We start from the raw sequence: 17,322 nt of genomic DNA on the forward strand, positions 1-17,322 counted from the left end.
CCTGTAGTCCCAGCTACTCGGGAGGCTGAGGCAGGAGAACGGCTTAAACCCGGGAGGCGGAGCCTGCAGTGAGCTGAGATCCGGCTACTGCACTCCAGCCTGGGTGACAGAGCTAGACTCCGTCTCAAAAAAAAAAAAAAAAAAAAAAAGGAAAATAATAGTGAACTAGAGTGTCATGATAGCAGAGATGTCTTATTTTTTTATCTTGTGGGGAAAAAAGCTATCTACAACAAAGTTGCCATCTGCTTTTGAGGAGAAACATCCCTGGTTAGCTTTACTTAAAATCTCCTATGTGTTTAAAATTGCAAGAGTTTGGGGGGACCCTTCTGAGTTGTGAGATTATGAACCCAGGATTTAAGGTCCTGAAGTCTTGCTGCAGTAGAGATCGCAGACAGACTCAATCTCTGGGTTCTAGATTATAAAGGGTTTTACTGTACTCAGTCAGTAGACTACTAAAAGCATTCTTTACCTGGTGAAAATCTGCTTTGCCATAATGCATTAAAGCCTTGCTGCATTTAGTCATATTAGACTTCAGTAGCAGAAGATACGTGAGGTTCTATTATGAGATGCATCGGCCTTCCAATGACTATTTTATAAGGATCAACACATTTTTTTCACTCTAAGTAGATCTGATTTTCATCAATCTGCAATTACAAAAGCAATCCAGTCACTTTAGCTAGCTTTTCTCAATACTATTTTATCTGTAACACCTTATTTAACAGTTTCACAACTTGTCTAATGAAATAAGTATCTTTATCATTGGAGACTTTTTCAGAAATGTCCCATGAGGAAAACCTGTTTCCTAATATCTTTTAACATCAGCCTTCTTACATGAGAAAGTTGTTTGTTTGTTTGTTTGTTTGTTTGAAACGGAGTTTCACTCTTGTTGCCCAGGCTGGAGTGCAATGGTGCGATCTTGGTTCACTGCAACCTCCACCTCCCGGGTTCAAGCAATTCTCCTGCCTCAGCCTCCCCAGTAGCTGGGATTACACGCATGTGCCACCACACCCAGCTAATTTTGTATTTTTAGTAGAGATAAGATTTTTCCATGTTGATCAGGCTGGTCTTACTTCCAACTTCAGGTGATCCTCCCACCTCAGCCTCCCAAAATGCTGGGATTACAGGTGTGAGCCACCTCGCCCAGCCGAGAAAGCTTTTATGCTACCAGCAAACATGCATTATAAATGACAAATGAATAAAATTTCTGTGTAAATGTTTAAATGGCCCATCAGGTAGCAGAAAACATGAAGTTTTGCTTGTCTTCTGATGATTGTATGTTTGACACACAAATTGTCGTAATCTATTCTAGTAATTTAGAGTAGTCACCACACACATACAAACACACACATTTAATATATATTTAAATTAGATTATTTTATCTCTTCTTTGATTAAGAATGGAACACAGCACTTTTAATAACGGAAGATTTAAGAACTCAGGAATGAACAAGTGGCTCTTGGCTGTCTATGTTCTCCATGAGTCCACACTTAACATTAAATTTATGTCTTCTTAAATATCAGGTTTGTTTCTCCAATTTAGGAACATAGCACTGATAACTGAGGGGCTATCATAGGTAATTTGACTTGCACAACAAAATTTATTCAAACGGCATAACTAAGCAATTTAGTGGCCACGCGTGGTGGCTCACACCTGTAATCCCAACACTTTAGGAGGCTGAGGCAGGTGGATCACAAGGTCAAGAGATCGAGACTATCCTGGCCAACATGGTGAAACCCTGTCTCTATGTTTTTGTTTACTTTTTTAAAGATCAGTTGGCTGTTAGTATTTGGCTTTATTTCTGGGTTTCCTATTCTGTTCCATTGGTCCATGTGCCTATTTTTATACCAGTACCATGCTGTTTTGGTAGCTACAGCATTGTAGTATAGTTTTAAGTTGGGTAATGTGATGCTTCTAGATTTATTCTTTCTGATTAGTTTTGCTTTGGCTATGCATGCTCATTTTTGGTTCCATCTAAATTTTAGGATTGTTTATTCAAATTCTATGAAAAATAATAATTTTATTCTGGTAAGAATTACCTTGAATTTGTAGATTGCTTCTGGCAGTATGGTTACTTTCACAATATTGTCTCTACCTATCCATGAACATGGATGTTTTTCCCTTTGTGTTATCTATGATTTCTTTCAGCAGTGTTTTGTAGATTTTCTTTTAGAGATCTTTCACTTCCTTGGTTAGGTGTATTTCTAAATATTTTGTTTTCGCAGCTGTTGTTAAAGAAGTTGAGTCCTTGATTTGATTCCCAGCTTGGTGGCTGTTGGTGTATAGCAGTGCTACTGATTTGTGTAAATTGATTTTGCATCATGAAACTTTACTGAATTCATTTATCAGATCTATAAGCTTTTGGGTGTGTCCTTAGGGTTTTCTACATATTTGATTTTATCATCAATGAACGGTGACATTTTGACTTCCTCTTTGCCAATTTAGATGCCCTTTATTTCTTTCTCTTGTGTGCTTGTTCTGGCTAGGACTTCCAGTACTATGTTGAATACAAGTGGTGAAAGTGCCCATTCTCATCTTGTTCCACTTCTCAGAGGAAATGTTTTCAACTTTTCCCTGTTCAGAATATTGCTGGCTGTGGGTGTGTCATAGATGGATTTTATTACCTTAAGGTATGTCCCCTTTATGCTGATTGTAAGGATAGCCGAGAGAAAGGACGAGTAGACCCAGTCAGGCAAGCAAGTTTTATTGTCCTGCCAAGCTGCTCCTTGACAGGCAGAGGAGGCAGCCCCACTTACAGATTACAGCAGGGCTTTACAGGGCAAGGAAGTGGGTTGGGGTGTGGGAATTGAGTCGGGGGTACAGGTGTCCTAACCACATCCTGGAGATGTTTTTTGCCAGCTTTGTTATGCAAAGTGGACAGGTATTCTGAACGCATCCTGAAGCATCAGCCAGTTCAGCTGAAGTCCTTTGATCACAAAGGTACTGGAAGGGTCAGTGGTGGAGGGTCTACTTCTAGCTTCAGGGGAGCTGCATGGGGGTCACAAAGGACTGTATTGGAAGACTTATGGGAAAGGAGGGGAACAGTCTAGTTGGGTTGACCCTAACATTCCAGCCTTTTAATAGATGATGGAAAAGGGGCATTGTTCTTGTCAGGTTGCTTCAAGCTGAGAGGGGGCAGTGGTTAGGAGAAGAGGCTGGAAGGTAGGGGTTGGTTTTGGTTCTGGTTTTGAAATTGTTGGTATTCTTGGAGTAACATCATGTCCTGTATGGTTCCGTGGGTGAAGGCCCAGATGCGGGTCTGTAAAAACTGAGGAAGAGGTGCAAGGGGCAGGGCCCAAAGGCCAGGAGAAGGAGGATAGTTATAACAGGGCCAAAGAGGGGGAGTAGCCAGGGGTCCCAGGATCTCAAGAACTGAGAGAAAAAGGGGGCCAAGACAGCCAGGCAGAGAAGCTATTTTCTTTTATTTTTTGGGTTTAGTCTTTGAGTTTTTTGACTGCATCTTGTACCAAACCTGATTGGCTGAGATACAAACAGCACTGCTTATCTAAGAAAATGCAGAGACCTCCTTTTTTGGCATTAAGTCAAGACCTCTGCGGTCTTGGAGGACTATGACTGCAATGAATCTCATTGTGATTGGAGGTTTGAGATGGTGTTAGCTATGTTCTCTGTATTGTATGTAAGGTCTTTTGAGAGTGAGCGATAGTAGGTGAGGGAAGTGAATAGTCCTGCTACTCCAGTTCCTGCGGGGGTGGCAATTCCTAGTCAGACAAGTAAGCGTATGAGTTGTATGGCTCAATGATGCTGAACTGAGTCCTGAATTGGGATAGGCAGGGATTGGTTTCCTGGTGCAATGTCAATTTTGGGACTAAGAAATACTAGGGTGCAGGTGCTGGTCCAATTGGTGGGGAGGCAGAGATAAATTAAGGTGCCACATAGGAAGAATATGCCTTGGCTAGGTAAGCAGAATTGGTTGTGTATGTTAAAAGATGTGTAAGTTTGTTGTCTTCGTACATCCATGCCCCTAGGGTGCTAGCTAAGGCAGCTGCCGTGAGTGGTTGTAAGGGATTGTTTGGGGTTTTTTGAGCAGAGTTTTTGTCTTTACTTTCCCAGTGGAAGAGGAAGCATTTGTGTTCGTTAAGAGCTGGTTAGAGGGATTATCTTTAAAGGATGGGATGAGGAGGCATTCGTCTATAGTGCAGGGATGAGCTTCAGAGGGAGATGGGGTCCAGGTTTGGAGGGAAAGACAGAGTGTCTTCCATTACAGTATCCAAAGTTTATGTTCTGTAGGAGGGTGATGTTAATTTGGTGGTGGTGGAGGGGGCAGTGCCTAAAAAGCATAAGGTAACCCTGAAGATCTGGAGATTGGTATGGTCAACTGGGCCCTGGAGTCGTAGGGTAAAAGTAGAGTGGCTTGAAGGTAGGTGGTTGTCCAGAGGGTAGGTAGCATTGAATGCATAAAGGGGCTTGAAGATTTAGAAAGGTGTTGGTGGTTATGGGACCTAGGATGGGCTTGGTATGGTTAGTATAGGGGTCAGGTAATCGAAAAATAGGGACGTAATAATAGAGCTACTTGTTCTGTTGTGGCAAGAGGCTTGTTTGAGCTAGAAAAGGAGTTAGAATGGTCTATTCAGGCTTTTAAGTCTGGGAATTGGAGGGGGGGTGCCTAGTTCATAATGGGGGTGGAAGGCTACTTGGGAAAAAACCCAGTCCTGAGCTGAAGCAGGAATTGCGGTGTAAGTTGTAGTTGATAGGTAAAAACAAAGCTAGCAGTTGCCTGCTAGAGTGGGGTTAGCTTCTTTTAATAGGGAGTGTGTAAGATTGAGGGTTTTGTGAAGGTAGTTAGGTATTGGTGGAGGAAGGAGAGCTAGAGTGTGAGGGGGCAGGAGGGGCAGGAGGAGTAAACAGGCAAAGGGCAACTATGAAAGTGAAGAAATGGTTTCATCTTGGGTAAAGTTACACAAGTTACCTTGGAAGGTGAGGTCAGTTATCCAGCCAAGGAATGCAGGGAGGGTAGGTTGTTCTGCATAAAACCATGAAATGTCTTCTATGAGGCAGTGAAGGAAGAGGGTGAAATGGCAGGACAGGCAAAGGCAGGACATTTAGGAGGGACGGTTACTTGTTGGTGGTCTTTACTCCTGTAATAAGGAGGATTATGAGGCAAAAGGCTATAGAAATTGAGATTTTCTGTTTGAAGTTCCACCCTGGGGGTGTTACAGATACATTCCTATGGCAAAGAGCAGAGTAAGTAAGGCAATTCCTGTAAGGGCAGTACAGTAAATGATTTCCATTAATGAGGGTTCAGATATTTAACAGTAAAGAGTGGTAACTTATCTGTTATGATTCATGGCTGGGAGAGTGGGGTCTTCTGGGATGGGCTTAAGGCAGAATTGGGTTGGTCCAAGGGGAGTGCTGGAGTATTTGCAGGGAACAGCTGGTTGGTTGGTTGGTGGCAAGTCAGTTGCAGGAGCCCTTTTTAATCTGGAAAGATGGTACCAAGAGTTGTCCTGAAAGTTTGACTGCAGGCAATAGTGAGAAGAACTTGGAAAGGGCCTTCCCACTTTGGTTTAAGGCTCATTGGAGTGAGGGTTTTTAGGAAGACACTCTCCTGGAAAGAGGGTTTGAGCGGCGGGGCCTTGGTGGGGTTTTGGGAGGGCCTGGTCTGCTTGTTCGCAGAGGAGATGACAGATGAGGGAGAGCGTTGCGAGGTATTCTCCTAAATGAAAATTAGGAGGGGGTCTGTTTTATAAGAGGAAAGGGTGTCCATACATTAACTTGAATGGACTGAGGAAGGAGGGGGCTTTTGGATTGACTCTGATGCGAGCCAGTGCTATAGGTAAAAGGGAGGTTCATGGTTTTTCAACTTCAGCAGTGAGTTTGGTTAACTGAGTCTTGAGAATCTCATTTGCCCTTTCAACTTTTCCAGATGACTGGGGATGGTGTGGGATATGGAGGTGCCACTGAGCAGCAAGGGACTGAGAGACTTGTTGGGTGATTTGGGAGATGAAGCTAGGGCCATGGTCTGATTGTATGGAGTGAAGGAGACAAAATCTAGGGATGACTTCTGTTATAAGAATTTGAGAGGCTTCTGCAGCTTTTTCTGAAGGGGTAGGAAATGCTTCTACCCAACCTGAGAAGGTGTCTATGAGGGTAAGAAGATATTTAGTTTTTTTTTTATGGGAGGCATGTGGGTGAAGTCTACTTGCCAGTTCTCCCCTGGGAGTGTTCCTCTGAGCTAATGTGTAGGGATGAGGAGAGAGTGGCCTTGGGAGGAAGTAACAGATCATATATGACAGTTTGAGGTTATGTCTTTTAGTGAGGTGAATAGATGGGGAGAGGAGAAATAAGGGCAAAGGAGCAGGTACAGGGGGCATGCACCGATATGGAAGGATTAGTGAAGAGATGTCAGAATTTCCATGGTTTGCTCTTAGGGGAGGACGAGCTTTTGATTTTTGATTATCCAGTCCCCTTGAAGGGAGGCTCTTTGCTGTAGTAGCGAAGCCTTTTTGGTGGGAGAGTACTTGGGTTGGATTGCTGGAGTAACGAGGAGGAGGGGGGCAAGGACAGAAGAAAGGGAGGTTTCTTTTGCTGCCTCATCGGCCTTTCTGTTCCCTCTTGAGATTTCATCGGATCCTGTTTGATGTCCTTGACAACGTATAACTCCTGCTTTACTTGGGAGGTGTGTGGCCTGAAGGAGTTGGGGGCCGTTAGTGATAGCAGTTCCTTTGGCAGTAAGGAATCCTCTCTCTTGCCAGATGGCAGCATGGGAATGAAGAATGTGATAGGCATATTTGGAGTCTGTGTAAATGTTGACTCATTTGCCTTTGGAGAGGGTTAGAGCTCTGGTGAGAGCTATGAGTTCTGCTTTTTGGGAAGAGGTTCCTGAGGGTAGGGGTTTAACCTCAATTACTTGGTTTAAGGTAACTACTGCATACCCAGCAATTTTGAGAGAGTTGGCAGCTCTGGAAGAGGAGCCATCTATGAATAGTTGGTCATCTGGATTAGTGAGAGGCCTGGAGGAGATGTTAGGGAAGTATGGTTGCAGGTGGTCTAGAATTTCAGTACAGGAGTGGGAGGGAGGCAAGGAAGACATTGGAACTAGAGATGCAGGGTTAAGGGGGGAACTTTTGGCAAGATGGAACTCGAGGTTGTTGAGAAATAGGTCATGAAGAAGCTGGATGCGGGACGGGGAGAGAACGCTTAACACTGGGGAGGAAAGGAGGTCCTGTAAGTTACATGGACTGTGGATGGCGGTGTCTTGACGAAATGTTAGCTTTTTACTTTCTAAGGCCACTAGAGCTCTGAGGCAGGTTGGCCATCTTTGAGAAGTATTGTCTAGCTGTTTGGAGAGGTAGGCTATGGGGGCAAAGGATGGAGGACTTCCTTTTAGTTGGCCAAGGACACCAAGGGCTATTCCTTGGTTTTCAGTAGTGTAGAAGGTGAAAGCCCAGGAAATATCAGTCAAAGATAGGGCTGGAGCAGTTTTAAGTGTGTGGAAGCTAAGGACTGTGTTGTGGGAGGGATTTAGGGGCTCATTTAAGGTGCCTTTGGCTGCTTCATAGAGGGGGCGGGCTAAGAGGGTGAAGTTGGGGATCCATATTCTGAAAAAGTCTGCTAGCCCTAGGAATGAAAGACTTTCACTTTTTGAGGAAGGTGAAGATAGATTGTCTATTAAGGCTGCCCACACCAGGGTCATGACTCAGGACCTGGAGGAAAGTTGAACCCTTAGGTAGGTCACAGTAGGGGTGGAAAGCTGTGCTTTGGAAGGAGAGACTCTATAGCCTTTATCAGCAAGGAAATTGAGAAGGTTGGTAGTGTGGGTTTGGGAGTCTTTTAGGGAGGGGCTACAGAGGAGGAGATCATCTACATATTGAAGAAGATGGTGGGGGAAAGGTTTAAGGAAGTGAGGTCTTGAGCTAGGGCTTGCCTGAAGAAATGAGGGCTATCCCTGAAGACTTGAGGGAGAATAGTCCATGTGAGTTGTTGTGACTGGAGGGTGTTGGGGTCAGTCCTAGTGAAAGCAAAGAGGTTTTGGGAATCAGGGTGTAGAAGAATGGTGAAGAAGGCATGTTTTAGGTCAATTGCAATGTAGTGGGTGGTGTTGGAGGGGACAAGAGAGAGAAGTGTATAGGGGCTAGGGACTACAGGATGGATAGGGAGGACAGTCTGATCGATAGCTTGGAGGTCTTGAACAAGTCGGTATGAGTCATCAGATTTTTTAACAGGGAGGATGGGGGTGCTATATGGAGAATGTGTTGGTCTGAGAAGACCGTATGAGCAGAGCTTGTTTAGGATGGTTTGGAGGCCCTTTTGGTGGGTTAGGGAGATGGGATATTGGAGAATTTAGGAAATTTGGAGATTTTTTTTTTTTTTTTGACCGAGTTTCACTCTTGTTGCCCAGGCTGGAGTACAATGGCATGATCTTAACTCACTGCAAACTCCGCCTCCTGGGTTCAAGTGATTCTCCTGCCTCAGCCTCCCAAGTAGCAGGGATTACAGGCATGCGCCACCACACCTAGCTAATTTTGTATTTTTAGTAGAGATGGGGTTTTGCCATGTTGGCCAGGCTGGTTTCAAACCCATGACCTCAGGTGATCTGCCCACCTTACCCTCCCAAAGTGCTGGGATTATAGGCATGAGCCACCACACCTGGCCTTGGAGGGGTCTTTTAATTTGATTTTGATGGGGTCACAGTAAGCAGCTATGGAAAGGGTGGCAGTATCCCACACCACTGGGTTAACGAGAGAGGCGGGAAGTGGGTACTGGGGAGAGGGGTCAGGGGCCGGACAAGCGGAAAGGAGCAGGAGGGACTCTGGTTGAGGGAGGCAGGAAAAGGTGATAGAAGATTTAAATTTGGCTAAAAGATCCCAGCCTAGAATGGGGGTAGGGCAGCAAGGCATAATAAGGAGGGAGTGTGAAAAAATAGTATTAAACAGGAAACAAGTAAGGGATTCAGTGGCACATGGATGTGAGATGAGTCCATCAACCCCCACGACAGAAACCTGGAAGGGACTAGTGCGTCCTGAAAATTCAGGCAAAGCTAAGTAGGTGGCCCTGGTATCGACTAAAAAGGAGATTGGCTTACCTGCTACTAGCAGAGTTACCCTGGGCTCTGATGCAGTGATGGCAGATGGGGCCGGGGGCCCTGGGCTCCATCAGTCTTCAGCAGCCAGGCCAAGGAGCTGTGGGAATGTGAGTGATTCTTCACGCTTTGCTTTGCCAGGGCTTTGAGGAGCTGACCTGTTAGCCTGCTTAAGAGGACAATCAGATTTCCAGTGGCCATTTTGTTGGCAGGCTGGGAAAGGAGTTTTTGGCACTCATGGGTTAAGATATGCCCACCCCCGATGGCCTTCTTTGCCACACTTAAAACAAGGCCCAGGGGATTACTGCTATCGGGTCTTTTGCACCGTTGGGTGCTATGGCCAGGTTGGCAGATAGCTGCTGCTAGAAGCTGGTATTTAGCACGACCTCTTTGGGCTTTAACTAATTTATTTAGCTCATCCGTGTTATTGAAGACTTTGAAAGCCAGGTTAAGGAGGTCTTGTTGTGGGGTCTGAGGGCTGTCTTCCACCTTTTCTAGTTTGCACTGTATGTCAGGAGCAGATTGAGAGATGAAATGGGTATTAAGAACAATAGTTCCTTCCCAGGAGGTGGGGTCAACGTGGGTATATTTTTGGAGGGCCTCTGTAAGGCAGGAAAGAAATTCGGCAGGGTTTTCATCAGCTCTTTGGAAAATTTCTTTGAGTTTTTCAAAATTTATGGCCTTACGGGCAGCTTTGTTAAGGCCTGCGATGAGGCAAGTGATCATATGATTATGAGATGCCCTGCCAGGATCTGTGGGTTGGTACTCTTAGCGGGGTTCTTCCCAGGGAACTGCAGCAGCTCCTACGAGCTTAGTAGGGTCTTGCCGATGAAGATTGTTGGCATGCACCTCAGCTGGGAGCTACACTCTTTCCTTCTCTTCTGGGAGGAGAGTACAAGAGAGGATAATATAGAGATCAAGCCAAGGGAATTCATAAGATTGGGTAAGGTATTTGAACTCCTTAATACAAGTGTCGGGATTGGAGGAAAAGGACCTGAGACGTTTTTCAATTTGGGAAAGGTGAGAGAGGGAGAAGGGAACATGGATGTGAACAATTCCTTCAGCCCTGGCCACCTCTTGGTGGGGGAAGTATACGGGCTGGTTGTTGGGGGTGCTGAGTTGGAGAACATGTATGAGGTGGAGATGGGGAGGAATCAGAATCAGAAGCTGGGTGGTTGGAGAGCAGGGGGTGGGGGGGGTGGGGAAGAGGTAAGGCAGGAGCGGGAGCATATGGTGGAGGGTCATGATGATCTGGCAGAGGATTATGATGTTGTCAGTGAGGAGGAAGAGGAATCGTCAGAAGGAGCAGTGAGGGGGATGGCTGAGGATGGGTCAGACTTGGAACAGGCAAGGAGGATCTGGAAAGCAGAACAGGACTGACAGAGAGAGGGATGGCTACCAAGGGCAAAAAAATAAAAAAGGCTGAATATAAGGGATCTCTGACCACTTTCCATTGCAATGGCAGAAGTTGTCTAGGTCCCTGAGGATGTTAGAATCGAAAGTGCCATTTTCAGGCCATTGGGAGCCGTTGTCCAGTTTATATTGAAGCCAGGCTGTGTTACAATAAAAGATGAGCCTTTCTGGACAAATTTTGGAATGGAGGCCAAGGGTGTTGTGGTTGCAGAGGAGACATCCAAGGGGGGATGTCTTTGAGGGAGTGGACTGAGAGATTCCCATGGTGGAATGAGTGAGGGAAGGGTAGAAACGGGAGACATGGCCAGACACTAGAACTGTGGGAGAAGGCATCCCTCGTCCCATGATTCAAGTTGGAGAGGAGCAATAATCCCCCATTCAGGCATCCCCGAAAGGGAGATATAGAGGGCCTGGAAGCTGGGAGGAGGAAATCCTTGGCCCAGTGCTGGGTCTTTTGGGAAAGGAAGAGTGGACAAGGGTTCCAGGCAAAAGGCAGAAGTCTCCTTTACCCACCCCTGAGGCAGCCCTGATGTTGGATGTGTTTCCCAGCAATGGAGAGGAGTAGGAAATCCCCTGGGTCTCTGCAAGTTCTGGAAGGGGGAGTTCAGCCAGGGGAAGGGGGCAGAGGGAAGAAGAGAGGGAGAAAGTGAGGCCAACCTCTACCACCTTCTTGGGTTTTGGCACCAAAATGTAAGGTTAGCTGAGAGAAAGAACGAGTAGACCCAAAGTCAGGCAAGCAAGTTTTATTGTCCTGCCAGGCTGCTCCTTGACAGGCAGAGGAGGCAGCCCCACTTATAGACTACAGCAGGGCTTTATAGAGCAAGGAACTGGGTTGGGGTGTGGAGACTGAGTCAGGGGTACAGGTGTCCTAACCGCATCCTGGAGATGTTTTTTGCCAGCTTTGTTATGCAAGGTGAACAGGTGTTCTGACAGCATCCTCGAGCCGTCTGCCAGTTCAGCTGAAGCCTTTTGATCAAACAGTTACTGGAAGGGTCAGTGAGGGAGTGATCTACTTCTAGCCTCGGGGGAGCTGTGTTAGGGTCACAAAGGACTGTACTGGGAAACTTACGGGAAAAGAGGGGAACAGTCTAGTTGGGTTGACCCTAACACTGATTTTGCTGAGGGTTTTAATCAAAAAGCAATGCTGGATTTTCTCAAATGCTTTTTCTGCATCTATGGAGATAATCATGTGATTTTTGTTTTTAATTCTGTTTATGTGGTATATCACATTTATTTACTTATGATGCTAAACCATTCCTGCTTCTCTGGCATGAGATGCTTTTGATCATTGTGTATTATCTTGTTGATATGCTATTGTATTTGGTTAGCTAGTATTTTGTTGAGAACTTTTCCATCTATGTTCATCAGGAATATTGATGTGTAGTTTTTTTGTTGTTATGTTCTTTCCTCGTTTTGGTATTAGAGTGATATTGGCTCCACGAAATGATTTAGGAAGAATTCCCTCTTCCTCTATTTTTTGGAATAGTTTCAGTAGGGTTGGTACCAATTCTTTTTTTTTTTTTTTTTTTCTGAGTTTTAATTGGAAACAAAATGGTTTAACAACTCATAATGAATTATAAAACTTTGGTAGTTACATTGTACTATCATTTATGAGGCATTTATTCTTCATTACTTACACCTGAAAGAAACTGCACACTTGTATGTTCTGTTCCCCCATTTCAGAGGAAGATTATGATCTAAACTACTTATATAAATCAAAACCCAACAGGGCTAGAAATGAAATATAAAAAGAACCAAAACTATAAAGAACTGTGCCATAAGAGCATTACATGGTGTTAGCTCATATTTGGGGTCTGAAAGCAATTTAGCTCATCTCACAGGAAACAAAGGCAGGAGCTGAACCATGAAAACCTCAATTATTTTTAGCATACCTCTTAATTTTTCCTTCCTCTGGTTTCTTGTCTTCTGTGCTTGAGTCTTGAACAGGTAACCATTTAAGAGGATGTCAGTGATAGATGGGCCATGGAGGAAGTGTCAGCAAACATGAAAAAGCAAATCCGGCCATAATTATATAGACAGTCCACCCGAACTGTTCAGCCATGTGCCCATAGATAAATCCAACTATTGCAGAAAAAAGAATAATTCCCTGAAACATCTGTTCAGCTATTCTGGCCCTTGTAATCCATCTGTGTGGGTGGCAAGCTCAGATGTTCCAGCATGGCTGGCTCAGGAGGTGGGCGCCCGAGCTCAGGTGACAAGCTGCAAGGCTCCAGCCTGGGCAACAGAGTGTCTCAAAAAATAAAACAAAACTCGCTGAATAAATATTTTCATTGTCTTTCACTATGTTCATAGAATTTATAATAAGAAATGTCCAATGTTGAAGACAGGAGGGGTCCAGGGAAGGTTTTGGATTATGATGGTAGATTTCTTTTTTTTTAATCATTAATTTTCATCTAGAAAGTGTTTGCACCTGTCTTTCACTTTTGTTTGATTAACACTGATTGTCATATTAAAAGTCACTCTAGCCGGGCACAGTGCCTCACACCTATAATCCAGCACTTTGGGAGGCCAGGCGGGCTGATCACCTGAGGTTGGGAGTTCGAGACCAGCCTGACCAACATAGAGAAACCCCGTCTCTACTAAAAGTACAAAATTAGTTGGGCGTGGCAGCGCATGGCTGTAATCTCAGCTACTCTGAAGGCTAAAGCAGGAGAATTGCTTGAACCCGGGAGGCAGAGGTTGCGGTGAGCCAAGATCCTGCCAATGCACTTCAACCTGGGCAACAAGAGTGAAACTCCATCTCAGAAAAAAAAAAAAAAAAGTCACTCTGAGCTTAATTGTGTAAAGGAAAAAAAAAAAAAAAAAGGCCTGTGGGCAGAACTACCAGGCAGAGGTTCTAGTATAAGAACAGTGCCTGTAATCCCAGCACTTTGGGAGGCCGAGACGGGCGGATCACGAGGTCAGGAGATCGAAACCATCCTGGCTAACACAGTGAAACCCCGTCTCTACTAAAAAATACAAAAAAACTAGCCAGGTGAGGTGGCGGGCGCCTGTAGTCCCAGCTTCTCGGGAGGCTGAGGCAGGAGAATGGCCTGAACCCGGGAGGCGGAGGTTGCAGTGAGCCGAGATCCGGCCACTGCACTCCAGCCTGGGCGACAGAGCGAGACTCTGTCTCAAAAAAAAAAGAACAGTGTAGGGTTAGGAAGAAAGGACAGCCATGCTGGGCAGCAGAGAGAAGGTGATGACCATGAACAGAAAAATTTGCAAACCCAGCAAGTCAAGGCGCTAAATAAAAGTCTTTTGTCCTGCACTGGCCATTCAACTTCATGAACACTCCAAGAGAACATCCTCTTTTAAGGATACTGGCTCACACCTGTAATCTCAGCACTTTGGGAGGTGGAGGTGGCTGGATCACCTGAGGTCAGGAGTTCGAGACCAACCCATCCAACATGGTGAAACCCTGTCTCTACTAAAAATACAAAAATTAGCTAGGCATGGTGGTGGGTGCCTGTAATCCCAGCTACTTGGGAGACTGAAGCAGGAGAATTGCTTGAACCTGGGAGGCGGAGGTTTCAGTGAGCCAAGATCACATGTACTCCAGACGGGGCGAGAGAGTGAGATTATGTCTCAAAAAAAAAAAAAAAAAAAAAATTTCTGGTAGTTCTTATTTTTCAGTAATCTTGTGAAAGAATCTGATTTCTCCCATCAGTCTGTCCCCAGGAATAAAATCACACAGTTGATTGCCATTCTTATAATGGAATCTTCCTGGAATAGGCTACAAGGATATTGAGAAAGTTGCTATCAGTCATTCACACACTGAAGGGACATTAATTCACCAGAGCCTTGGTGAAGAATGAAAGGAGCTCGTTATAAGCAGGTCTGGGTGGTGCACAGCATATAAAGGGGACAGAGGAAACCAGGGAGCCTGGGCCTGGAGACAGCTTTAATCCCTGTAGGTACCAATATTATGTTCATTCTACATTGGAGTAAACTGGAAAAAAAAGGCAAGTAACTTGTTTACGATTATACTATCCCAGAGTAGAGGAGCCAGGATTCAAATTCAGGCAGCCTGCCCCACCATCAGAGCTTAAAGTCATAACTGCATACTGCAGTTGTAGCAGGACGAGCCGCAGACAAAACTCCTCAGACACCGGATTAAAGAAGGAAGAGGTTTTTATTCAGCCGGGAGCGTCGGCAGACTCGCGTCTCAAGAACCAAGCTCCCTGAAGAAGAAATACGTGGCCTTTTTAAAGGCTTACAACTTTAAGGGATCCATGTAAAAGGGTCATGATAAATCAAGCATACGTGGAAAACGTGACGAGGGGCTACATGCATCAGCTAACAGAACAAAAGGTTTTACAGTGCTTTCTCATACAATGTCTGGAATTTACAGATAACACTAGTAGTTTTGGTCAGGGGTTAATATTATCATTATTATTTTAACCACCAGGGCCAGGTGGTGGTGCCAAGGTCGTCTAGCTCTTTATCTTACTTCTGTTTCTTTCCAACTTTTTGCTTTCTCCCCCTTCTCCTGTCTTATAAACTAGGGAAAAGGGGAGACGGGGAAAAGCTGGGAAAGACAGCAGGAGAAGTGGTGGTCTCATTCTATACAATGAAGCAGGATTCTACTGTGGCTAGGTACACTAACTCTGGGTTCACATCTCAGCTGCTCTGCTATTTCCAGCTGTGTGACTGTGGGAAAGTTACTTTTCTGTGCTCAATGTCCCCTGTAAAGTGGGGATAGTAGTACCCACCTTGTGGAATTCCTTAAATGAGTTAATAGCTGCAACATGTTTAAACAGTACCATGTACATGGTCACCATCTAGTAAATACAGTCTATTATGTCTGAACTCTAGATGGACATGTTTCTTAAGATTCTGAAATTAGACCAGGTGCAGTGGCTCATACCTGTAATCCCAGCACTTTGAGAGGCCAAAGCAGGTGGATCACTTAAGGTCAGGAGTTCAAGACTAGCCTGACCAATATGGTGAAACCCCATCTCTACTAAAAATACAAAAATTAGCCAGGTGTGGTGGCGGGCGCCTGTAATCCCAGCTGCTTGGGAGGCTGAAGCAGGAGAATCACTTGAACCCGGGAGGCAGAGGCTGCAGTGAGCCGAGATAGCTTCACGGCTTTGCACTCCAGCCTGGGCGTTGCAGCGAGGCTTCCTCTCAAAACAAAAAAAGAAAAGATACTGAAATTCTGGACTCTGAAATGCCAGGGTCCAGAATCCTCCAGCAGCATTCTCCTATCTTTTGACTGCAGAATCGTACCCTGCCTCCCAGGATTGAAAGGAATAGGGCACACTATCCACCTAGTTCATCCTCATAGTAATGTGATGTCAAAGCCTTGGCTGGGGCCCAGCCACTGTAACCTTCCGTTCTTCTTCCCCCACATGGGTTCTAGCTCTAGTTCTATCCTAAACTTTCTGTGTGACCTTTGTCTGAGCCTCAGCCTTTTCATCTGCAAAATGGGAACCAAGCACCTATTTTGCACAGCCTCATAGAGTATAGAGATCAAAAGAAAAGATGGGTACAGGAATATTTTGTAAACTCTGTAGTGTTGTATGTGAGTGAAAGATGGCCAGTTACTGAAATCCCTGAGGAAAGGACATGTCAGTTCCCAAATCAAGTCTTAAAATCTTTCATTTTTTTTTTTTAGGTATGTAAAATATTTTTTTGAGGTATGCATTTAGGAGGATCCTGTTGATAATCAAATTAGTGGGTTTTCTTTTGAAAATATTTTGATTTACACTTTGTTCTTTTCTTTTCTTCTTCTTCTTCTTTTTTTTTTTTTTTAGAGTTTTGCTCTTGTCACCCAGGCTGGAGTGAAATGGAGCGATCTGGGCTCATGACAACCTCCGCCTCCCGGGTTCAGGCTATTCTTCTGTCTCAGCCTCCCGAGTAGCTGGGACTACAGGCGTGCACCACCACACCCAGCTAATTTTTGTATTTTTAATAAAGACGGGGTTTCACCATGTTAGTCAGGATGGTCTCGATCTCTTGACCTCATGATCCACCTACCTTGGCTTCCCAAAGTGCTGGGATTACAGGTGTGAGCCACTGTGCCCAGCCTTGTCATCCTTATAGCTTCTTATTCATTCCACATTATTAGTATATTTTCCATTTTTCCCATTGTCTTGGGTTAAACGTTTTAAACTTAAGTCCCATAACTGTGGGTAACATAAGTTGCAATTTTCTTTTCACCTACGAAAGATACCACATTTGGAATGTCTGCAGTTAATTTGTGTTGTCTTTTTTTTTTCATTATTCTTGTGAAAAGTTGGACAACCCATGGAAATTTTTTGTTTGTTCACTCATATCTAAGAAGAGCACTTACTTCTTAGTTTAATTACATCCTGGATTCTTCCTTTGGTTTTCTTCTGTACCTAGAAAATTCTCTTTGTTTTTTCTTTTTAATTTTTTTTTTTTTTTTTTTTTGAGATGGAGTTTCTCTCTTGTTGCCCAAGCTAGAGTGCAACGGCAGGATCTGGGCTCCCCGCAACCTCCCTCCCCTACCCCTCACCGCCCAACCCATTCAAGCAATTCTCCTGCCTCTGCCTCCGGAGTAGCTGGGACTACAGGCGTGGGCCACCACGCCTGGCTAATTTTGTATTTTTAGTAGAGACGGGGTTTCTCCATGTTGGTCAGGCTGGCCTCTGTGGGAAAGAGAGTTTCAGGGATGCCAGATGAGTTGGTCTCCCCTGTGTGACACCCATAGGGAGCCAGGGGCGACCTCTGAGGAGAAAAGTCTCCTTGTTGCCTTCATATCTTTATGCCCCCAAAGCATAACAGTTCCAGGCATGCCACAGGTTGCTGGGGGAAATAACACTCCTTTGAAGCAGTGGAGTATAATCAAACATCCTGGCCTCTCCTGAAACCCACTCCCACCCATTTCAGTCCTGATAAGT

The 17,322-nt window shown here is 44.9% G+C and overlaps 1 pseudogene; it reads right to left on the reverse strand.

The window, feature by feature from the left end:
- Window positions 1–12,323: 12,323 nt before the first annotated feature.
- On the reverse strand, window positions 12,324–12,630 carry LOC123570210 (signal peptidase complex subunit 1 pseudogene; annotated as a pseudogene).
- Between the last annotated feature and the right edge of the window lie 4,692 nt (window positions 12,631–17,322).

This window comes from Macaca fascicularis, chromosome 19 (assembly GCF_037993035.2).
Source record: "Macaca fascicularis isolate 582-1 chromosome 19, T2T-MFA8v1.1".
Taxonomy (NCBI): domain Eukaryota; kingdom Metazoa; phylum Chordata; class Mammalia; order Primates; family Cercopithecidae; genus Macaca; species Macaca fascicularis.